The sequence below is a fragment of the Mesocricetus auratus genome, unplaced genomic scaffold (genome assembly GCF_017639785.1).
Source record: "Mesocricetus auratus isolate SY011 unplaced genomic scaffold, BCM_Maur_2.0 Super-Scaffold_100025, whole genome shotgun sequence".
In the NCBI taxonomy this organism is placed as follows: domain Eukaryota; kingdom Metazoa; phylum Chordata; class Mammalia; order Rodentia; family Cricetidae; genus Mesocricetus; species Mesocricetus auratus.
This window is the reverse complement of record NW_024429206.1, coordinates 24,472,650-24,496,085: the sequence shown is the minus strand read 5'-3', so window position 1 is coordinate 24,496,085 and position 23,436 is coordinate 24,472,650. Positions and strand designations below refer to the sequence as shown.

Genomic DNA, 23,436 nt, shown 5'->3' with positions numbered 1-23,436 from the left:
GTAAATGGCAGCCAATGGAGGGTGGTGTTGCGCGGGGCTGGGATTAGGGCCGGGGCGAATGGCTGGCAATCTTACTGGGATTACAGAACAAAGAGAGAACCTCCCAGAGCCCGGGCTCGGCTTCGCGCTCGCTCCGCGCCCCGCCCTCCGCCGCAGCCCGCGCCGGGGGTGGGGGCCCCCGCGCAGCCCCCGGCCGGCCGCCCGCACCGCGTCCGCCCTCCTTCCCTCCCTCCCTCCCTCCCTCCACTGATCCTGTCCCCCCATTCCCGGATTATTAACTCGGCAACCAGAGGCGACTGGATTCACCGAGTCCTGGCCACCGGGCCGGGGCCGGGGCGCCCGGAGCGCTTGGGGATCCTGCAAGGTAAAAAAGGAGAAAGTTTGACTGGGGGTGGGGTGGGAGTGGGGGATGGGGCGGAGAATGATGGAGAGGGGGTGCTCAGGAGCCTGCCTTGGCCTTGAGCCCCTGTTTTGTACACCCACCCCCCCTTTCAGTGTGTTGTGTGCATGGGAGGTCCCTTCCCCTCCCCTCCCCCTCCAGGTGTCTCAATTCTAAGGCCCGCCTTTTGGGGTGTGTGTGCACGTGATCGGGATTATAATTCGAGTTTGGAGGGGGGATGGGTTGGGATGGTCAGCTTCTTCCCTCCGGATACCTGCTGGAATCGGGAAAGCCGTCACCCCTCTTTCCCTCACATTCCCCGGAGGTGGAGAGAGAGGGCGCCCCACTGGCCTGGAGCCCAGCAGGCCCGGATACAGTTGGGCGAATGAGGTCAGTGGTGCTGCCCCGCCGTGGGAGGCTGGTGGAGGGGGCGTCGGAAAGAGGCTTTAAAGACCTCCTACCCCCCCCTTTTCCTCTCCTGTCTCCCAGAGCGCAAGCTGAGTCTGCACACTGCCCCGGAGCGGTGGTTTCTTTTAGGGGGTCATCCTGTAAAGGGGGCTGGCTTGCATGGTGGGAGCCGGACCTCTTTGGTTGGTTGGGGGGGTGACGGCAGAGAGACTCAGGGTGGCACACAGGGTGCCAAGGAACAAGTTGGGGGAGCCTCGGCTGTGGGTGGTCTCCGAGTTCTTGAAGAGGAGGGGGAGGGGCCAAAGGGTGCTTCGCGTCTCCCCATCCGGAGTCTCTAGACGAAGTGATCGTGACCGTTGTGACACCCGGGCTGGCAGCCGGACTGGGAGTGCGACCTTTCCCTGGCCTAGGCCCCAGGGAAAGCTGGGGGGACGTGGTGGCTCCTAAAGTTCTTCTGCCCTGTCGGGCGGCTAGTGGTGCTCCAGCTTTGGCAACTGGTCTGGTGACCCAGCATCCCGGGAGGAGACTTGAGGTGGCAGTTCCTGGGTCCCCATCCTGGCGAAGTGAAGGAACTCGGGCTCACCTATGGAGTGCGTGTCTGGGATGTATGTAGTGTGTGATGGCTGGGCTGCCGCAGCCATTCATAGGAGTGGGACTTACAAGGGGCTCCTGCTACTACTGCTCTGAGTGCTCAGCAGCGTCCGGGGGGCTCAGTGGTCAGTGCTCCGTGTTCCTCCGTTGTGGCCCTCCTGTCTCTGGCCATGGGAGGTGCCTTGATCGGCTCCACTTATTTTAGCAGCGTCATTCCCAGAGGGAAAGGGCATCGGCATCGATTATTTATTCTATTTGGAGCAAGAGGAAGTGGTAGGAGGCTGGTGGCTGGCTGCTGGAGGGGGTTGGGTAGTGGGGCATCAAAATGGGTGCCCATACTGTCCGGCATCTCGACATCAAAAGTGGCCTGTTCAGGGCTTCAGGGGTGTGTGAGATTGATTTTGGCCTCTTTAGAGAAGCTATTGGCAGACCTAGAAACACGCCTAGCATGGAGGTGGGGAGGGGGTGCCCCCTAGCCTGTTTCTGTGTTGTAGAAAGCTAACACTTATTTCATTCTATAGCCAGCTCTGGGGATGACCTAGAAATTGCCAGTTCCAACTCCAAGGGTCCCAGTGGATCCCAGACAGGGAAGCAGGAAAAGATTGGATCTATGCAGTCCTCCTTGTCTGGTCATTGGACACAGAGTTTGGTCTTGGGGACAGTATCTTGAGGGGTATGCCTAACTTATTAAGGGATTTATTGTCTAGATGGGGGATCATTTATTTACATACTAATGATATTTTTGTTATTTAAGGCAGGCTCCCAAGAGCCCAGCCGGCCCCTGACACGCGGCAGTCTAGTGCCTGGTACTTGGAAATAGTCTGAAAGACAGACATAATAATAGAGGTCTCGGAGGCAGCTGCTCAATTACTGCGTGTGCAAAGATCAGGGCGTGCACAGTTGGGTAATAGCTGGGTTGTTGGGGACCCGAGCTGAGCTTCCCCGGTGGGAAGGCTTGGGTATTCATCGTGTCTTTAGGGTGACCTTAGGACCACAGGCAGCATTTCCCGGCTGCCTGGACCCCGGTTTTTCTCACTTTGTTCTACCCGGGACACCCTGGAAGCACCCAGGGAACCCTTCTGAGGGCCTTGCTAAGGGAGGGTGCGTAATCATGTAGAATTTTCCTCCTTAGTTTCAGACTTCAAGACGTGCTTAGTTGTGCTTTGTCCCCAGAGCCTACCACATTTGTGTTTCCATACTGTCCTGCCTTTCCTCTGTCCCTATATTGACTGTCTGTTCAAGTGTGTCCCTTTGGTCACCCTAGATGCAAGTGGGCATGGGACCTTTCTGCTCACTTGTTAAGTGACCTCATGCTTGCAATGAATGATGGATGAATGAATGAAGCCCTCTGCGTATCTGTGTGCGCGCGCTCATGCTATGAAGTACTAGGTTAAGTAGGTAGTTACTTTATAGCTCAGGCTGACCTGTAACTCAGGACAATTCTCCTGCCTCAGTCTCCCAAATGCTGGGTGGGATCACACTATGAGCCACCTCGTAGTAGTCCTAGTGTCCTCCTTCTGTCCCTGGTTCCCAGGGGACACGCTGTCAAGTTATCCCAATCTGTGTGTTCCCCCAAACACAAGTTTGGCGCTGTGCTCCCCAGTCTGATCCTTCCTGCCTCTCTGTTCAGATGCGTGCGTGCGTGCATGAGTGTGTGCACGCCAGCGACTCAAGCCGGGTTCTTTGGGACAAGCCAGCTACCCGGGGCCTGCAGAAACCTTGACAGACACTTGAAAAGCAAGATTTGTGGGGGTTCATGTAGAAGCCCCAGGGAACAAAGCAGGATCCTGGCTGAGGGCTCAGACCTCACACTGAGTTGGTTTTTATTTTAATTAATTAATTAGTTAATTAATTAAAGACAGGGTCTCACTATGTAGCCCAGGTTGTCCTTGAACTCATGATCTTCCTGCCTCAGCCCTCCAAAGTACTAGGATTGCAGGCAAGTGCCACCATACTTGGCCTGAACTCAGGTGGCATAAAGGCATTCCTGGATGAAGAGAAATGGAGACATGGACCCTTCAGGGAGTAAAGAAGTCCCAGCAGAGACTTACGGTGGAAGGGGGCCTGAGAAGGACGGATGTCTGGCCTCAGGAGTGGAATAGCATGGAGGAGCTGGGAGCCCCTGGTCAGCACATTTGTCTATGGTCTAACAACCCTGATTGTTGCTGGGGAAATAGGTAAAGCGCTTGGCATCTAATCATGGTAATGTGTGTTCAATTCTAGCATCCCTGTAAAAAGCCAGGCGTGATTGTACACTCTTGTCATTCCAGTACTGGGGACAAGGAGACAAATGGGTCCCTGGGGCTTGCTGGCCAGCTCACCTAGCCTACTTGGGGGTTGTCAGGCCCCAGCAATAGGCCTGGTCTTAAAAAACAAAACAAAGCAACAAGGTAGTTGAGAGTGGTGGTGTAGGCACTTGGGGAGATGGAGGCAGATCTACAAAGTGAGTTCTAGGCCAGCTGGGTACTTATTGAGACCCTGTCTCAAAAAACAAAACTAAAACAAGGTGGACTGTGCCTCCAGAGGAATAGTCCCTGAGGCCTCTGGCCCCTGCATGCACACACACACACACACACACACAGGCACACACGCACTCACGCACTCACGCACTCACGCACTCACGCACGCACTAAAACATGGCAGGATATTTGATCACACTGTGAACCCCGAGATTGCATGATATACAGGAAAAACCTGTTTCTAGTTGTGGTGTGGCTCAGCCCTAGCACACACCTATAATCCAAGAGCGTTCTGCTTGACTGTTGTAAACAGGATTAAGTCAACCATAGTTGACAGGAAGTGAGCATAGGATTATTAAAGAAAAAGACAATAGAGAGTAAGGAGGAGTCGAGGGGACAGATGGAGAGACACACAGCAAGTAGAAAGGGGAACACTGAGTTTGAGGGACTTGCTTCAGGCTTCTGGGTCTTGGGGGAAGAGGACGGTCAGTTGGGTGCTGTCTCTGACTCTCTGAGCTAGCAGGCTCTCACCCCAGCATCTGGCTCCTGAGTCTTTACTGTTAAAATCAAATGATGAAGATTTTGTTAAAAACAATACTAAATAAGTAACAGAAAGCTAATGTGATGCTGGGCGGTGGTGACGCACGCCTTTGATCCCAGCACTCGGGAGGCAGAGACAGGAGGATCTCTGTGAGTTCGAGGCCAGCCTGGTCTACAGAGCGAGTTCCAGGACAGCCCCCAAAGCTACAAGGAAACCCTGTCTCGAAAAACAAAACAAAAAAGGAAGGAAGGAAGAAAACTCTAGCTAATGGGACTCTGACTCTACCTCCCCAGGGGCAGACCTTCATGGCTGGCTTGAAGTCTCCTTCCTTCTAGTCTTCCTGTTTTGATGGCCACTGAGGCTCAGCAGCTTATTCAGGGTGCACAGGGTGCACAGCTGGGGAGCCTGGCTTCTTGCAGTTCATCCACTGCGTTGCCCTGTGACCTAAGAGGAACCTTTGCCTCTGCACCTACCTTGGGCCATTGTTCTAGAAGGACCTAGCTTGACATGGTCTGTGATCGTATGCTCTTGTCAGTTCCAGACACAGCGTCCCAGGTGACAGCTTGTGGACAGGAAGAGGCTCTGAGTCCAACTCAGGGGAGATGAGGGTTTCTTTGGTGCATGGACTTTATTCTCTTCTGGGTGTGGGATGTCTCATGGAGTGTTCCGGTCAGGGAGTGTAGGACACTCTTTCCACACACCTTTCTTCTTGACCCTGAATGGAGCCTGGTTGATCTGGAGCTATTTGCAGGGTTGCCTGTCTCCATCCTTCATGACCACCTGCTGTTGAAGTCTAGATGTAGCTAATAAAAATAAGGACGGCCTGTTAAATTTGGACTGCAGATAAGTAAGGGATGACGCAGTTCAACTAAGAACTGTTCGTTTATAGAGCACCCTAAACTGGAGATCGCGGGGCTTATCTGCTGTCCTGTAGGGGACTGAAGGTATGGGGGCAGAGGAGGGAGGGGCTTGGGGTCAGGGCTCACCTTATGACTCCAGGGATAGAGCAACTGTGTGTGTGTGTGTGTGTGTGTGTGTGTGTGTGTGTGTGTGTGAGAGAGAGAGAGAGAGAGAGAGAGAGAGAGAGAGAGAGAGAGAGAGAGAGAGAGAGTGAGAGAGAGTGTGTAGGTCAGATTTAGCCTTGGATATTTTGTTTCTTAGGAACTATCTGCCTTGTATTGTTTTTCCGCCTTGGTTTTGTTTGTTTAGATTTGTTTTATTTTTAATTGTGTGTGTATGTGCACATACGCTTGTGTTGGCACATGGGAGTCAGAGGTGGCTGATCTGGAGCAGGAGTCACCTGACATGGGTGCTGGGAGTCAAACTCGCGTCCTCTGCAAGGACAGCCCATGCTGTTAGCCACTGAGCCATTTCTCCAACCCCTCCACTTTGAGTTTTGAGCCAAGGTCTCTCATTAGCTGAGAGCTTGCCATGTAAGCTTGGCTGACTATCCAGTGACCTCCAGGGATCTGCCTATTTCTGCCTCCCCAGCGCTGGGATTCCAGTTGCTACCATGCTCTGGCTTTAATTATTATTGTGTGTGTCACGTGATCAAGGTTCAGAGGATAACTTTCAGGAATTGGTTCTATCCTTCCACCATGTGGGCCCTGGGGACTGAGCTCAGGCCTGTCAGGTTTGGTGGTGGCCACCATTACCCCCTGCCCATCTCCCTGGTGTTTGGTTTCTCTCTGAGTTCTGAGTATTGAATGTGGGTCTTCATGTTTGTGCTGCAAGCACTTTACCAACTAACATCTGCTCAGCCCTTCTTTTAGCTTTATCTATTTATTCATCTATTATTTGGATTTTGGAGACAGGGTTTCTCTCTGTAGCTTTGGAGACCAGGCTGGCCTCAGACTCACAGAGATCTGCCTGCTTCTGCTACCCAAGTGCTGGGATTAGAAGCAAAAAGGCAAGCGCCACCACCATGGCCGGCTCTTCTAACGATTTCCTTTTAAAGATTTATTTTTATGTGCATTGGTGTTTTGCCTGAGTATATGTCTGTGTGAGGGTGTCAGGTGTCCCAGAACTGCCATGTGGGGTCTGGGAATTGAACCCAAGTCCTGTGGGAGAGCAGCCAGTGTTCTGAACCCCTGAGCGATTTCTCCAACATCCCCCTTTCTTTAGTAAAAAAAAAAATAGAATTTAATATAAAAATTATTTATTGTGGTGTGTCTGTGTGCCTGTGCAAGCATGCATGTTTGCATGCCACAGCATATAGAGGTCAGAGGAGAAGGGTCAGTGTTTGTGTGTGTGTGTGTGTGTGTGTGTGTGTGTGTGTGTGTGTGTGTACCACAGCATGCATGTTGACGTCAGAGGAAAGGATCAGCTCCCTCTTCTCACCATGTGGGTCATGAGATTGAATTTGATTGAACATCATCAGCCTGGTGGCAAATGCTTTGCCCTGAGTCATCCCACCTGGTGTCTTTAACTTCTTTTTGTTGTTGTTGTTGTTCGTTTCTTAGAGACAGGGTTTCTCTGTGTATCCCTGGCTGTCTTGGAACTCGGTCAGTAGACCAGGCTGGCCTCGAACTCACATAGATCCTCCAGCCTCTGCCTCCTGAGTACTGAGATTAAAGGTGTGCGCCACCACCGCCCAGCTTGTCTTTAATTTCTTTAGTGTTTAGGGTTTACTTCACTGGAGCCTAAGGTCCCCTTCTCTAGAGAGGTCTGGGTGACATGAAGATTTAGGGCTCTCAGATCCCAAGTATGAGAACCTATTGTTTCGGGGTTTATTTTTGGGAGGCAGAGGCAAATGGATCTCTGTGAGTTCAAGGCCAGCCTGGTCTGCAGAGTGAATTCAAGGACAGCCAGAACTATTACACAGAGAAACCCTACCTCAAAAAAAAAAAAAAAAAAAAAAAACCAAAGCAATACAAAATATGTAAAGCCAAAAATTGAGCACTAGGAGATGATTTCTCTGCTGTCCCCATTATAGTGTCAAGGTTGGGAGTCTGGTTTTTATTTATTTATTTACTTATATTTTTTATTTTTTTTCGAGACAGGGTTTCTCTGTATAGCTTTGAGCCTGTCCTGGAGCTAGCTCTGTAGACCAGGCTGGCCTCTAACTCACAGAGATCCGCCTGCCTCTGCCTCCCGAGTGCTGGGATTAAAGGCGAGTGCCATTGCCCACACACCGCTTTTTTTTTTTTAAGGTGGGGAGTCTGCATCTCTTCCTGTGAGGGTCACAGACTGGGGAGAAGGGCTGCCTTCCTGGGGGAACTTGAAATGAGCTCATGTGTTTAGCCCATTTACTGTGGCTATAACAGGATACTGCAGGCTGGGTAAGAGTTCATGGGTGGAGATTTCTTTAGTTTATGGTTCTTAGGATACAAGATTAAAGGACCCACACCTGGCAAGAATTTTTTTTTGGAGACAGGGTATGTATGTATCATTGTTTAGCTTTGTCTAGCCTGGAACTTGCTATGTAGAACAGGCTAGCATTGAACTCACAGAGCTCTGTTCACCTCTGCCTCCCAAGTGCTAAGATTCACCACACCCCACCATGAGAGCCTCCATGTGGTGGGGGCACTCTGATGCAGGTGTGAGGTGTTGCATGGTGATCCCAAAAGAGTGCTGACTCGAGTCTCTCTTTGTTTTTAAAAATGTTTTTATTTATTATTGTTATCATTATTTTATTTTCTGTGTATGAGTGTTTTGCACGTATTTTTATCTCTGTACTAACTGCATGCCTAGTGCCTAGGGAGTTCAGAAGAGGGCATCAGATCCCCTGGAACTGGAGATTCAGACAGTCTCAAGCCATCATGTAGGTGTTGGGAATCGAACCCTGGTCACCCGCAAAGTCTAGTGCTAACCACCGAGCCATCTTTCTAACCCCAAGATTTCATTCTTAAATATTATGTGTATATGTGTGTTTGTGTGAGTGTGGGTTTGTGCACATGTGAGGACGTACCTGTGGCGGTCAGAAGAGGGCATCATGTCTCCTGGAGCTGGTGTAATGGGTGCTGGGAAAGGAACCCAGGTCCTTTGCAAGAGCAGTAAGTGCTTCTAACTACTGCACCTTGTTTCTAGCCCCTCTGCTTCCTTTAGTTAAAGTCCTAGCAGAGACATCATGGTGGCTTCGTCCTTACCATCTCATCTAAGTCAGTGCCCTCATTTAGGTCCCATCTCATACACCCCCCCTTTCTCTCCCTCTCTCTCCGTCCCCTTTTTTCGAGACAGGGTTTCTCTGTGTAGCCCTGGCTGTCCTGGAACTCACTCTGTGGATCATGCTGGCCCGGAACTGTCTGGACAGTTTGCTTCTTATAAAATGCAAATAAGACTAGAGAGATGGTCAGCCGGATGGCCTGAATTTAAACCTTGGAGCCTGCGTGGTGGAAGGAGAGAATTGACTCCTACAAGTTATCCTCTGAGCTCCACACATGTGCCACAGTACATGTATGCCCAGCACAACATGTATGCCCAGCATATACATCACACACACACACACACACACACACACACACACACACACACACACACACACACCAATAATAACATTAAAATACATCTAAGGTGATCTTTTTGCGGGCAGAACAACCCTGAGAGGGAGTCTGGTTGCATGTGGTAGCACTGACCTGTAATCCCAGCATTTGGAAGTCTGAGGCAGGAGGATTACAAGTCCGAGACCAAGCCTGAGCTATGTGTTGAAACTGTCTGAAGAATACAGCAACCCTTTGGAATTGTGGCTGGAGAGGGGTCTCAGCTGTTAAAAGCCCTTGATGCTCTTGCAGAGGACCTGGGTGTGGTTCTCCGTCAAACACTCGAAACTCTGGCTGGCGTCCTTTTCTGACTTCCTTGGGCTCCTGCACACACGTGGTACACATAAGCTCGTGTTAGCACATACGCGTAAAAATAAATAAATAAATATTAAATTTTAAAGAAGGAGTGAAAACAAAATGGAAATAAGGGAAGTTTTCGATGCATCCATTGGCCATTCCACCAGCCGATGGGAAACGTGCTGGGCTCATGCCCTCAGTGGTAATCTCTAGACAGCGCCTATGAGAGCCTCCTGCCAGTCCTGGCTGTGTATATTCTGGCTGGGGGCCAGCCTGGTGACAAGCCTGTACCATCACACGTCTCTTTTGACACACATGCCAACGTGTTCCCACCCTTATCAGAGCAAGGGATGGTCCTTCAGTCCCTTGGTCAGGTCGTCAGCCCCCATCCCTGACGGCTACTGACCAGTGTTCTGTGTCTGATCTTTAGATTTCTAGAGGGTCACATAGATGGGATGGATGACAGAGTATGTGGCCTTGGAGACTGGCTTCTTCCACTCCGTACCGCCCTTGGTGTGTGGTGGACCAGGAATAAGTCCTTTTTGATCTCTTCCTTCTCACCCCCATTGAGCCAGTGGCCTTGAATTTTCTAGACAGGCCCTTTGCTGCTGACTCATACCCCAGCGCCTCCCTTGGGGTTCTAGGCAAGTGCTCCTGCACCTCCCTGGGGGATTCTAGGTAGGCCTTGCACAAGCCAACTAAATCCGTAATCTCTCTGTTTGAGACAGGGCCCCTCTCTGTCCAGCCCAGGTTGGCCTAGGACTCACTTTGTGAAATAGATCTCAAACTCTGAGCTCCTCCTGCATCAGTCTCCGGAATTCTGGGATTATAGGATTATAGGTCTTCCACATCAGGCCTGGTTCCTATCAGCCACTTGGATAGGACACTGTGCTGTGATTGTGTGACACACACACACACACACATCTCCAGCTACATCTCAGGGGCAATCCAGGCATTTCCAAAGAACTTGTGTACAGGAGTGCCTTCTGTGCCCACTTTGAGAGCTGGCCCGAGGCCAGGAATGCACCCACATCGGGTCTCAGGAGCTGGAATTTCATCCGGCGTTTCTGGTGACTCACACAGCGAGCCCCTGCGATGAAATTACACCTTCCTGCCGCTGCCCTCGGGGGCCTCTGGTCCTGGATCCTCCCGCTGCCCAGGTGGGCTGCAGAGCAATCTATGCTGTAGGGTCCTGAGAGCTAGGGTTGGGCTGGTGCCAGGCAGGGGAGCCGTCTGCTGAGGGATGCCATGCCCATCTCTTATGCTCCCCTTGCTCTAGGAGTCAGCTGGGAGTTGGGGTCCCCTGCTATGTGTCAGCAGCTCTAGCTGCTTTGTTTGGTGTGGAAATTCCAAGTTGCTTTTGTGGGTAGGGAAGCAGGATGGGAAGTGCCGTGTGGCCCTCCCAGCATTGACTTACGTGAGACAGAACAGGGCTGTATTTCCTTGGGTGGGTGGGTGGGTGGGTGTCTGTCTGTCTGTCTGTCTGTCTGTCTGTCTGTCTGTCAGAGGCCCTCCCCCTCTCTCCTCCTTCCCTCCCCTTTCTTGAGACAGGGTCTCAGGCTACTCTCTAAATCAGTATTTAGCCAAGGATGACCTTGAACTTCTTATCCTCCTGCCTCCCCGATTACAGGCTTGTGTCCCACGCTTGGCTCATGAAGTCCTGGGGATTGAGGAGTTCTTTGTATATGCTAGGCTCTACAGCCCAGCCCCACCTCTGTTTTTTTTAAAACTATTTATTTATTGGGTACGTGTGTGTATGCCCACAGCACACATTTGGAAGTCAGAGGGCAATTTGCAGGACTCTGTAGTGTCCTACCACCATGTGGATTCTGGGGGGGGTCAAACTCAGGTCGTCAGGTGGTGGCAAGTGTCCTTACCGCTAAGCCATCTTGCTTACCCTTTTGGGTCCCCCCCCTCCAGATAGGGTTTCTCTGTGTAACAGCCCTGGTTGTCCTAGAACCCACTCTGTAAGCCAGGCTGGCCTGGAACTCACAGAGATCCACCTGCCTCTGCCTCTCAATTGCTAGGATTACAGGCGTGCACCACCACCGCCTGGCTCCCTTTTGGGTTTTTTGAGTTGACATCTTGCTATATAGCTCAGGTTGGTCTTGAACTCTTAGCCCTTCTGCTTCAGCTTCCGGAGAACTGGGGATGACAAATATACACTACCACTCCTGACTCAGATGTGGGTTTTTTGTGGATTTTGTTTCTTACGTCCTTCCTCCCTCCCTCCTTCCTTCCTTCCCTCCCTCCTTTCTTCCCAGTATTGTAGCTAAAACGCAGAACCTCACACATGCTAGGCAAGTTTTCTACAATTAAGCTACAACCCCAGCCACGAGTTTGGAGGTTTAAAAACTTTTGTGTGTATGTGGTTATCCTAGCCTATCCCTGACAAATTTTGCCGACCTCAGCACCCCACCCCCACGGTTTCCCCACATCCTTCCATGTCTGCTGATGTCCATAATGGTAGGACCCTTGCGACCAGCACTCAGTGAGAGACTCTGGAAAACTCTGGGTCAGTAACTGGTGCAGGTGGGACCTGGGATATTCCCAGGTGGTCACCAGTAGAACAGGACCCCTGCCAGCCCACCCACCTCCAGGGTGGTCCTGGCAGCTTCTGGGGGGTTCTTGTGACTGGGCCAGGCTGGTCTCTTGTGTTTATCTAGGAGCTGGTTTTTCAGGAATAGCTGCTTCTAACAGCAAGGCCCAGGCTGGGGGTGAGTGGGGCCCTACAAGGGAGGTGACTCCCCTCTTCCCCCATGCACCCTGGCTTCCAGGTGCCGACACAGCACCGCCCTGCTCCCAGGCAGGTGGGCAAACCACATCCTCCTCTTTGATCCGGATCCATTGCCCGCCCACCCTGGACCAGCCACAGCCTGAAACTGCTCTCAGCACCTCCAAGCTGAAATGCTCTTTGGTCTTCCTGAGTCAGAGACCATGGCACCGCCTGGGGCGGCTCCCAGTGGAGTGCAGTGCAAACATCAGGGCCTTTGAAGCTGGGCAGGAGTGGGTTCGAGTTCCAGCTTGACCACTGACCTGCTGAGTAGCCTCAGGCAAGTGACTTCACCTCTCTGAGCATCATGGGAATAAAGAAGAGCCTTAAGAGGGGAAATATTTCTTGTGTGTATATGTGTGTGTACTATAGTGCACATATGCAGTCGATTTAGGGATCAATTTTCTCCTTCTACTATGTGGATTCCAGGGATTGAACTTGGATCATCAGGCTTGGAGGCAAGTGCCTTTACCTGCTGAGCCCCCCCATCCCTATTTATTTATTTATTTATTTAGTGTTCCGAGACAGGGTTTTTCTGTGTAGCTTTGGTGCCTGTCCTGGAACTCACTCAGTAGACCAGGCTGGCCTTGAACTCACATAGATCTGCCTGCCTCTGCCTCCTGAGTGCTGGGAGTAAAGGTGTGTGTCACTATGCCTGGCTATAAAGAATGTTTCTGTGTTACTGGTCTGTTTCCTGGGCCCAGTTACTGCTTGCAGGTCTCAGCTTGGAAGACCTTTTTAGTGGCCGGTGTCCTTGATCTTCTCCGCTTCTCCAAGCGTGTGTTATGAGTCCCTCCTCTGAGTCCTGCCGCCTGAGCCTTGAGGCCCAGCCACAAATGAGAGGCCTGCTCTTCTGTTTGTTATATTCCCAGACAGAGTCGTTCAGTTGCCAGCAAAGTCAGGCTGGATAGAACTAGTCTAGTTTATAGTCGACTCCCTGAGCACCAGATCATACTTGCAAAAGGGACGTCGATGCCAGCTTGGATCACAAGTTAAAGGCAAGCCTGCACAATGCGGAGAGACCCTGTGTCAAAACAGAAAGTGAGCCAGGTATGGTGGCACGCATACCTGCGCATGGTCTAAAACACCCAGTGGAGGAAAAGAAGACGGACCACTGTGAAGTCTGGGAGAGCTTGGTTATGGTTCCCAGAGGAGAGACGCCCTGGGTATCCCTCATCAGAACCCTTGGTCTACCCTGGGGAAACTCTTAAGTTCCCTTACATCTACTTGAACCTAGAGAACACAGTGCTTACAGTTTGATAGGCGAGAGTGTCTAACAACCAAGACAAGCTTCCTCCAGGAGGGACCTTGGCTCATGGGGCAGATGGGGTATCTCAGGTGTTGCCCCATTCTGGAATGGATGCATGCGGTCCCGGACATGCTAGTTCTGAGTTTTATTCTGTTTGACCTTAAACTCAGTATCTTCCCTTGCCTCCGTCCCCCAAATGGAGGAATCATGGGCATGAGTCACACACCCAGCTGCCTAGCGTTTATTCTGGTGTAGGTGTTGTATCTCCAGTTGACGGGATGCATCTGTCCTCTTTAAGGTTCCCAGGAGCTCCAAAGACTTCTGAGCGTAGGTAGGAAGATCAAAGATGGGCAGGTCAGCAAGTCAGGGGACAGGGGTATGATTCAGCTATAGAGCCCCTGCCTAGAATCCCCCAATGAGGGGTTGGGGGGGTGGCTCGGGGGTAGAGCACCTGCCTAGAATCCCCCAGTGAGGGGCTGGGGGTGTGGCTCAGTGGTAGAGCTCCTGCCTAGAATCCCCCAGTGAGGGGCTGGGGGTGTGGCTCAGTGGTAGAGCCCCTGCCTAGAATTCTCAAGTGAGGGGCTGGGGTGTGGCTCAGTGGTAGAGCTCCTGCCTAGAATCCCCCAGTGAGGGGCTGGGGTGTGGCTCAACTGGGAGAGTGCTTGCATACAGTGCACGAGGACCTGGGTTCTCTCAGTAGCATCATATAACTTGGGCACGGTGGCCCACGCCTGTAATCCCAGCACTTGGGAGAAGAAGGCTGGAAAAATGAGAAGTTCAAGGTCAACCTTTGTTACATAGGGAGTTTGAGATCAGCTCTTCTTTTCTGTCCTGGGAATTGTAGCCGGCTCACAAGGCATGGGTTTCTGTCCAATTAATCAGAGGCACACAAAATTAGGTAGGCTGGTGTAGAACTCAGACTGGTAGGCCAGGGCTGCGATGATATCCACGAAGAGAACCTTCTTGAATGAAGCAACCTAGAAGTTAGCGTGAGAGTAGATGGGACAGGAGCTGGAGAGCGTTCCGGTAGGGGTGGGGGTTAGGCCGGACTTGGGTGGGGGTGGGTGGTGGCGGGTGGTTGGGGCAACCAGAATGACTATAGCGAATGTTGTGAAGTAGATTCAGATATTGGAAGAGACCAGACTGAGGGAGAAGGAGTTGTCCTTCCTGCTGCGGCTGAGGCCAAGAGAGCCCTCAGATCCCTAATTCCTAGTTATAAGTTCTGTTTGTAGATAGGGAAACAGGTTGTGGTGGGTAGGTGCGGACGGTGCTCAGACTCCTGTGGAATTGAGTGTCCTGATATGTCCTGGGGCTCTGCTCTCACCCCATTGGTTCAGAGGGTAGAAGGGCAGGTGGCAGTGGGAGGGGCAGCCGGCTCAGAGGGAGAGTCTCACCCCCCACCCCCTCCCCGCCCCAAGCCAGCGCCCAGGGTTAGATCATCCCGGAGCCTTTGGCTGTTTTCCATTTAGCCTTCATTTCCCGACATGAAAGGACCTGATGCCACTCCACCTCCTAGATCTTCTCAGAAGACGTGTTTACGTCTGGCAAGGGGGTCTCCAGAGACACCATCCTGGGCCTCCCACCACAGCCTAGCCCGCCCATGGGGCTGGCACTGCCCCAACTCTGGCTTCTCTGCATTGCATCCGGCCGTCCATCGGTTCTGGAATAAATATATTGGTATACTGGTGCGGAGAAGCATGCATCTGCCGCCGGCAGCCAGGGTGCCCTGGGCTCCCAGCTGAATAATATAGGCGACAGGGAGAGTTGATGTCAGAGCGATGCAGGGCGGGGCAGAGCTTGGTAATCACAGTTGCTCAGTAACCAGTGCTCAGGGCTACTTAGCCTGATACCAGACAGTGTCCATGTGGCCTCAGGTACAGTCCTCGCCCTCTCTAGAGCTGTTGATACCTTTCTGCTACGAGGCAGCTAAGGCGAGGACTGTGCCTCTGAGCCGCCCCAGCTCCTCACTCGGGGATTCTGGGAAGGTGCTCTCCCGCTGAGCCACACCCCCAGCCCCCTCACTGGAGGAGTCTGGGCAAGAGCTCTACCATTGAACCACACCCTAGCCCCACGTTGTGGGATTTTAGACGGGTTCTCTATAGCTGAGCCGTGCCCCTAGCCCCTCACTGGGGATTCTAGGCAATTGCAGGAGGGTTTTATATGCCAATGCTGGCACCCTCTACTTCCTGGTCTGCAAATTGTTCAGTCACCCAGATACAACCATTTAAGTTGAGGATGGATTGCCTGATGACCATGTAAGGTTATCTGGCCTAGACCTGGGGCGGCAGTTCTGTTGATAGGGAACCCAGATCCCACACCCCAACACATAAGCCAGGTGTGGTAGCATACACCTGTGATCCCAGCCCTGGTAGCGGGGAGGCAGGAGGATCAGGAGTTAAGGTCATCTTCACCTGCTCCGTGCAACTGGGGAGACCAACGTGGGCTACCTGGGACCCTGTTTCAAACAAGCAAACAAAATCAATGGGCTCAGCGCCCTCAACACGTGTCTTCGTTTGTTGATGTGTACCGGGGATGCACACAATTGGCCAACAGTGCTTCTCTCCTAGTATTTTCTGATTCTCCCTTAACCTGTGACTGTTTAGAGAGCACCCGATGTATGCCAGGCACTGTTGTGGGCCCCTCTGTCAGCAGTTGGCAGAACAAGAAAGGGAGGTTGGCAAGGCTGCCATCTCCTACCACATCAAGCTTTAGGGTCTGACCACCTCACTACCTTCCCACCAGATGGAACGTACCAAAAACTGGCCATAAGGTGGGGATCCTTTATTGGCCTTTGAGATGGTCATCTGAGTTTCTAACCAGTATCTGGGCCTGTGGAAAGGGTGTGGAGTCTGGGTGTCCCACGCCACGTGGGTCTTCAACTCTGTGTGTATGAAGGGTGGGGAAGCATGATCCTCGACCTGAGGTAGTCCGTGTGTCCGTCCATCCCGGCATCCGTGTGAAGATCCGAATTGGATGTCTGGGGTTAGTCTCCAATCTTCCTCAAGACTCCGTGCCCCCAAATCCTTGCTTCGATATTTCCCTGTCTGCTGCAGCCTTGGCATGATCCCCACTTCTCAGACTCCAGCCTTGACCCCAGGGGCAGCGTCACGTCTGCCAAAGCCGTCACCCCTCGGGCTCCGCACCTGCTTTCGGCCCTTCTACGTGTGTGTGTGTGTGTGTGTGTGTGTGTGTGTGTGTGTGTGTGTGTATGGTATGTGTGTATGTGTGTGTGTGTGTATGTGTGTGGTGTGTGTGTGTGTGTATGGTATGTGTGTATGTGTGTGTGTGTGTGTGTGTGTGGTGTGTGTGTGTGTGTGTGTGTGTGTGCTCGCATAGCCTTGGTCCCCGGCCTTAAGGCCCATCCTGGTGTCTTCACCCATCACTTCCTGCTCCTCCCCTCAGCACTGCAACCCTGGTCCCCACCTCACCCACTTGCCCGGCCTCCAGCCAAGGCCACCGTCCTGCTCAACCCTGACCGCGACACGTGGGCGGCCCAGGCTGGCGGCTGGGTTTCCTGGGCAGCCAGTTATTTGGCAGGCCTTCAAAGTCTGCTCAGCTCTGTGGCCTGGGAGGTGGGTCCTTTGGGCTGGGGTGGGGCAGGCGTCCCCCTTGATCACTTCGTTGCTGAGGTCAGCTCTGGCATCGTCTCCTTTGGGGAACCACTCCCCCCGGTGCCTCCCATCATTTTATGCTTCTTGCTTGTCACTAATTTTGTCTTTTTGAGGGTTCTTGTTTGTTTTGGTTTTTGTTTTATGCTTGAGGTAAGGTCCAATGTAGCTCAGGCTGGCTTCAGGCAGGCCCGGTTTTTGTATTGCTGGTGACTGAACCCAGGGCTTTGGGCAGACCGGGAAGTGTTCTGCTAGCTGAGCTGTATTCCTACTTCATATCTCTGCAGTATAGAAATGCAATCACAGCAGCCGGGCGTTGGTGGCGCACGCCTTTAATCCCAGCACTCGGGAGGCAGAGACAGGTGGATCTCTGTGAGTTCCAGGCCAGCCCGGTCTACAGAGCAAGTTCCAGGACAGCGTCCAAAGCTACAGAGAAACCTGGCCCATTAAAAAAAAAAGGGGGGGGAGCAACAAATGTGGCTGGTGCAAGCCTGTAATCCCAGAATTGGGGGAGATTAAGGCAGGAAAATCAGGAGTTCAAAGTCATCCTTAGCTACACAGCAAGTTTGTGGCCAGCCTGGACTACATGAGGCTTTATAGCTGGGGTTCAGTTGGTAGAGTGCTTGCCCTGGGTCCCATCTTTAGCAACGTGTAAACTGATGTAGTGACGACACATGACTGTACTCTAGCATTTGGGGGGGTTGAGGTAGGAGGACCAGGATTCAGGGTAATCTTTAGCTACTTCTAGAATTAGAGGCCAGCCTGGGCTGACTGAGACCCTGCCTCCAAAAAAAAAAAAAAAAAAAAAACAGAAAAGCAAAACAAAACCTGCTTTTCATCCCAGTGGTCTATTTTCTTGTCCTCAAAAGGTCCCTTCCCAGTTTGAAGCCCAAGCATGCTAGGGCGGTGTGTGTGAGCTGCTGGCCATGTCTCTGAGTGTGTCTGTGTGTCTGTGTCTGGGTGTGTCTCGGTGTGTGTGCCAGTTCACAGAGGCTGTGGCTGTGGGAAGTTCTGTCCTGTGTCTGAGCACCTGAGTAGATGTCCCCACTGCTGAGCCAGGGGCTTGTCCCATCCCCCAGCCAGAGGCCACCCTGTAGGGAACTGTAACCCGCCCCAGGAGAGGCCCCTGCTGCCTGTCTGGAGATTAGTCTCCAAGGCCACAGTGCCAGTTGCCATAGGCACTCGGGTCCCAGATAGCGCTGTGATTTCTCATCCTGGTCACGCAGGCGGCTGCCAGTGTCGCCTGCCAGGAGCCAGGAGCCAGGCTTTAAATAACTGGCGGAAACCTGACCCTCCAAAGAAAGTCTGCAAGGCCTGGCCTACCCTCCTAGGGGCAGGCTCAGGGCAGCGATGCCCCTCCCGCTGTCACCAGGGCCCCTCCCGGGGGCTTGGAAGGACATGACAGAGGGTTCCTCCGGGGAATCTAAGCTTCTGTACACAGGAGGGGACTCAGGTCCCTGCCCCGAGGCTCTGACCCCTGCTCTGTGTAGCCCACCCCCAGGATTCTGGACTTCTGAGGAGGAAGGACCTCTCATAGCCAGCCCCGGAACACGCTTCTACCCCCAGCTCCACTACCCCAGTATTACTAGAAAGTAGCATGAATCCTGGACCGGAAACCTGGTGCCCGCTTCCTTGCCTTGGCCTCCCCTGGGGCCCCCTTTCCTGTCCCGAGGGTGAGGCAGCGCTGTCGGGTGTTTGTCTGCTTTTTTGTTTTTAATTGTTAAATATTTACTTTCAACATACTTTAAAAATTACTTTTATCTATTTTTACACATGTATGTATATGTGGAGGTCAAAGGGAGGCTTTCAGGACTGGGTTTCCTTCTACCGTGCCATCGGGCTTTGGAGGCAAGTGCCTTTACCAGCCGAGCCCTGCTGAAGAGCTGCCTTTGCTTCCCAAGGTAATAAAGTAACAGCTAACTTGGGTCATTTTAGGAAACAGAGAACAGTAACAAGAAGAGAACGCCTGTGACCGCTATGTGGGAGGCGGACTCGGGAGGATCAGGTCATCCTCCCTGGTTATAGGAGACCCAGCCAGGGACTCCAAGGATGGAGCTCGGTTAGTGCCGTGCTCACACTCAGCTCCGTCGGTGCCGTGCTCACACTCAGCTCTGTCGGTGCCGTGCTCACACTCAAAAAGCCCTCCCTGGGTTCCAATCCTAGAACTGCGTAAACTGGTCACGAGAACACGCGGCTGCAGTCCTAGGGCTTAGGTCAGAAGGATAGGAGTTCAGGGTCATCCTTTGCTACATATTGAGTTTGAGGGAGACTATCTATCTATCTATCTATCTATCTATCTATCTATCCATACATACATATACATATACACATATATATACATATATATATATATGTTTGTTTGTTTTGTTTTGCTGTTTTTTCCAAGACAGGGTTTCTCTGTGTAGTTTTGGCTATCCTGGACCAGGCTGGCTTCAAACTCACAGAGATCCACCTGTATCTGCCTCCTGCGTGCTGGGATTAAAGGTCTGCGCCACCCAGCAATAGCAAACAAATATATGTGTATATATATATTTCTTTTGCAGACCAGACCCGTTTTCCCAGCTCCCTGCTGCCCCAGCCCTCCACCCTTTAGATAGCCACGGTTTGACTGTTCCTTCTTTCCATGTGTGTTATGTGGTGTCTGTGCATGTACACACACTTGCTGACGTGTGTGGGTGCACACATGAGTGGAGGCCCAAGTCCGTGTTAGAAATCTCTCTTCATTTCTCTCCCACCTTGTTCACTGAGGCACGGTCTGTCAGCCAAACGCAGGGCTGGCTGGCATGGCTTAGTCTCTGTAACTCCATCCATGGATCCCTTGTCTCTGCCTTCTGTGGCTGGAATTACAGGTGGGCACGCCCCTCAGAATCTACATGGGTTCTTGGGATCCCATCTCTGGTCCTCTTCTTGCTAGTACAGCAGGCACTGTGACCACTGAGCCATCCCCCTAACATTTAACTTAATAAAAGAGACAACCCGATGCATATGTTTGTGTGTGCTTGGGGGGCTGGAGTGCAGCCTTCAGGGTCATCCTCAGCTGTGGGTCACCTTGGTGTGTGTGTCTTGGCGCTGGTGTGAAAGTCAGAGGACAGTTTCATGGATCGGTCCTCCATTCCATTTTGTTTTGAGGCAGGGTCTCTGCTATTTTACTTTTATTACTGGGCTCTCCAGGCTAACCGTCCATAGTTTCCAAGGATTCTCTTGTCTCTCCTGCCTGTTTCTTCACCGACTTGCTGGGGTTGCAGGCAGACATGCTACTACGTGCTACTACTACTTTCGTGTCTTCTCAGGCTTGTGTGGCAAGAACTTTTACCCACTGAGCCGTCTCCTCATTGTCTGAGACACGGTCTCTCACCGACCTGGGGCCAGCCTAGTTCAGCTAGACTGGACGTCCAGTGAGCCTGTCTCTGCCGCCTCAACACCAGGCACCACCACACCTAACTTGTTTTCATGTGGGTGCCGGAGATGAAACACAGGCCCTCGTGTGGCAGGCCCTCTGTTGGCTAAGCCATTTTGCCGTCTCCCTCACTGTCTGACTCTGGATGCCAGGGTTTGACCTGGCTTTGAACTCTGCGTAGCGTGAACTTTCGCACCTGGAATCTTTCTTCATCATTTCGACATCCAGCCCTGATGTTGCGTGGGGCGGAGGTTGGGCTGCCTATCTGACGTGTTTTCCAATAGACGGGGCTCCAGGGGACAGACGAGGAGGAGTGCCGAAATCACAATCTCGAAGGTTTGTTTCTCTAAAAGACCTCACCTGCTTGAATACAAAAGGGTGTCGGAGGAAAACCTGTGATGCCAGTCCTTGGGAAGCTGAGGCCATTGGACTCTAAATTCAAGGCGATGCCTGGGCTATATAGTGAGACCCTGTCTCAAAAAATCTGTAGGCCGTGGGGCTTGATTAGATGCCTCAGAGAGTAAGGGTGTGTGCCGCTAAGCCTGACGAGCTGAGTTTGACCCACATGGTGGAAGGAGACGTTGACTTCTGAAAGTTGTCCTGTGACCTCCACATTCTTAGTGTGGCATCCTCCCCTCCCCCAGTAGATTGATAAATGTAAAAGCAAAATTCAAAAGCAACCATAGCCTGAAGCAGGAATTGCCATAAGGTGGAGGCTAGCCTGAGCTACATAGGGAAGATAGTGTCTCCAAAACAACCATGTTGTAGATGTAGTGCAGTGGTAGAGCACCTGCCTAGAATCCCCCAGTGAGAGGCTGGGGGTGTGGCTCAGTGGTAGAGCACCTGCCTAGAATCCCCCAGTGAGGGGCTGGGGTGTGGCTCAGTGGTAGAGCACCTGCCTAGAATCCCCCATTGAGAGGCTGGGGTGTGGCTCACTGGTGCACACTGGCCTGTTAAGAACAGGTCCTGGCTTATTTCTCCACTATCAAAGGAAAAAAAGAAAAAAGATATTCCAGAATTTGCATTTGCAAGTGGCATAAGAGTTATGTTCGTGAGAGAGACCCTGGAGTCCTAGTGTAACCCTGGGTAAGGATGCAGAGGTCTTGGGACATCATCTGCCCCTGTTGAACCTTCATGGAGGTAGTTGGGTGAGGGTCCCATGTGGCCCTGAGCAGAAGGACATTGCGCAAACATACTTAGTGCTGAAAGATGGTTTTCTTTCTTTCTTAAAAAATTTTTACTTTGTTAGCTGGGCGTCGGTGGCGCACACCTTTAATCCCAGCACTCAGGAGGCAGTGGCAGGCTGAGTTCTGTGAGTTCTGTGAGTTCGAGGCCAGCCTGGTCTACAGAGCGAGTCCCAGGACAGCCTCCAAAGCCACAGAGAAACCCTGTCTCTAAAAACAAAACAAAACAAAAATTACTTTGTTTTATTGGGGGGGGGTGTCGGAAGACAACATCCAGGAGTCCTTTCTCTTCTGCTGCATGAGTTTCATCAGGAGTTGAAGGCAGGTGGTCATGCTTAGTGGCACCTGGCTTACTCACCGAGCCGTCCCACTGGCGTTACTCACCGAGCCGTCCCACTGGCCCGGAGGTGGTTCTCTCCTCTCCTCCCCTTCTTCTCCTCCTCCTTCATTGCTGGAGACAGGGAGTGCTGTTGTCCACACTGTCCTAGAATTCCCTGTGTGGTGAGGATGACCTTGAACTCCCTGTGCTCTCGAGTGCTGGCGCTGGCAGCTTGCAGCGGCACACTTGGATAAGAGGTGTTTTCCTAAATCGGCTGAAATTGTTTCGCATCTTATTTACTAACTTGACTCAGTAAGGAGAGGAAATGTGAGTTCTCATGACCTTGGCCGTGTTTTTCCTGAGCTAGGCTACATATAAATGCCAGGCTCTCCTGGGGGCAGAGACCATCTTTTGTGCTTATTTTAATTTTTTTACATTATTATTTATTTTAGCTTATTTTGTGTGTGTGAATGTGAGTGTGTGTGTGTGTGTGTGTGTGCCATGCATACACTTAGAAGTCAGAGGACAACTTGGGAGAGTCGATTGTCTCCTACCATGTGGGTCTCTGAGATCGAATGCAAATCGTTTAGTCTTGGTCTGATGTACCTTCACCCACTGAGCCAGTCCTGGTTGGTTGGTTTTACAAGGTCTCTCACTGTGTGGCTGAGGCTGGTCCAGAACTCATGATCCTCCTCCATCCCCCACCTCCTGAGTGCTGGGATGACAGATGTCATTCACCTGAGAGATCTTCTTTAGAAGGCCCAGGTGAGTGAGTCTCTCAGAAATAGAAGTTGATGTCAACAGGGGTGATCCTGTCTGTCCAGCATGGGCTACTCCTCCAGAACATCGGGGCTTCCTTGGACCGCAGGAATACCGGCAGCTCCAGTAATTCTCTCAGCGTGGTATGTGTGAACTCGGAACCTCAGGAGCCAGAAATCCTGGACTCGTCTCAGGGAGACAGTGGGTGGGTCTCTCCAGACCCAGATGTTGGCCATGAGATGTATTTAAGAGGTGCTTGAAGCTGAGCGCACACAGGAAGGGTTGAGGCTCGTATCTTTGTCCTGTTCCTCGGTTGTAGTCGTGTGACTGTCTTTATCTTGTAGAACCGAAATGCTGAAGCCAGGGGTGGCAGCGCACACCTCTGTTCCTCCCTTGGGAAGCTGAGGCTGCTGGAACCGGAGTTTTGGGGCAGCCTAGGAGACTTAGTGAGACCTTACCTCACCCCTGTCCATACTGGACGTGTCCAAGCAGGGTTGGACCTGGTTAGTACTTGGATGGGAGACTATCTTACATGCGCATGCAGGTGCCCAAGGAGTCCAGAAGAGGGTGTCAGATGCCGTGCGTGGACCTGGAGGGAGGGTACAGGTGGCTGTGAGTCGCCCAATGTGGCCGCTGAGAACTGAATTTGGGTCACTTCAGGAACAAGCGTCTTAGCTGCTGAGCCATCTCTGCAGCTCCCCTCACCTGGTTGTTTTTAGAGATAGAGACCAGTACTAGGACCTGGAGCTCAGCAGTCAGCCTAGACTGGCTGGCCAGTGAGCCCCAGGGATCTGCCTGTCTCTGCCTCCCCAGCGCTGAGATCAGCAACCACCAACCCAGCCTCTCACGCGGGTGCTGTGACGGGAACTCCAGTCTGTATGCTTGTGCAGCCAACACTTTGCCCACTAACCCGTCACCCCACCCCTCAGAAAACGGCTTGAATGATAAACCCGCCGAGGACCGGCAAGATGGCTCAGTGGGGGCACCTGCCGCC

At 52.2% G+C, this 23,436-nt stretch overlaps 1 protein-coding gene across 10 annotated transcripts in view; it reads left to right on the top strand.

Annotated features, from left to right (window-relative positions):
* Window positions 1-223: 223 nt before the first annotated feature.
* Gtf2ird1 (GTF2I repeat domain containing 1) overlaps window positions 224-23,436 on the top strand; it is an 89,849-nt gene continuing 66,636 nt past the window's right edge. For 8 of the 10 annotated variants that reach the window (XM_040731210.1, XM_040731209.1, XM_040731206.1 and 5 more), the window contains exon 1: window positions 225-364. The gene's annotated coding sequence lies outside the window, so the exon portion shown is untranslated. Of the gene's footprint in view, window positions 365-608; window positions 770-23,436 lie in introns of those variants that run through there. The other 2 variants (XM_040731211.1, XM_040731200.1) reach the window with 2 other exon arrangements.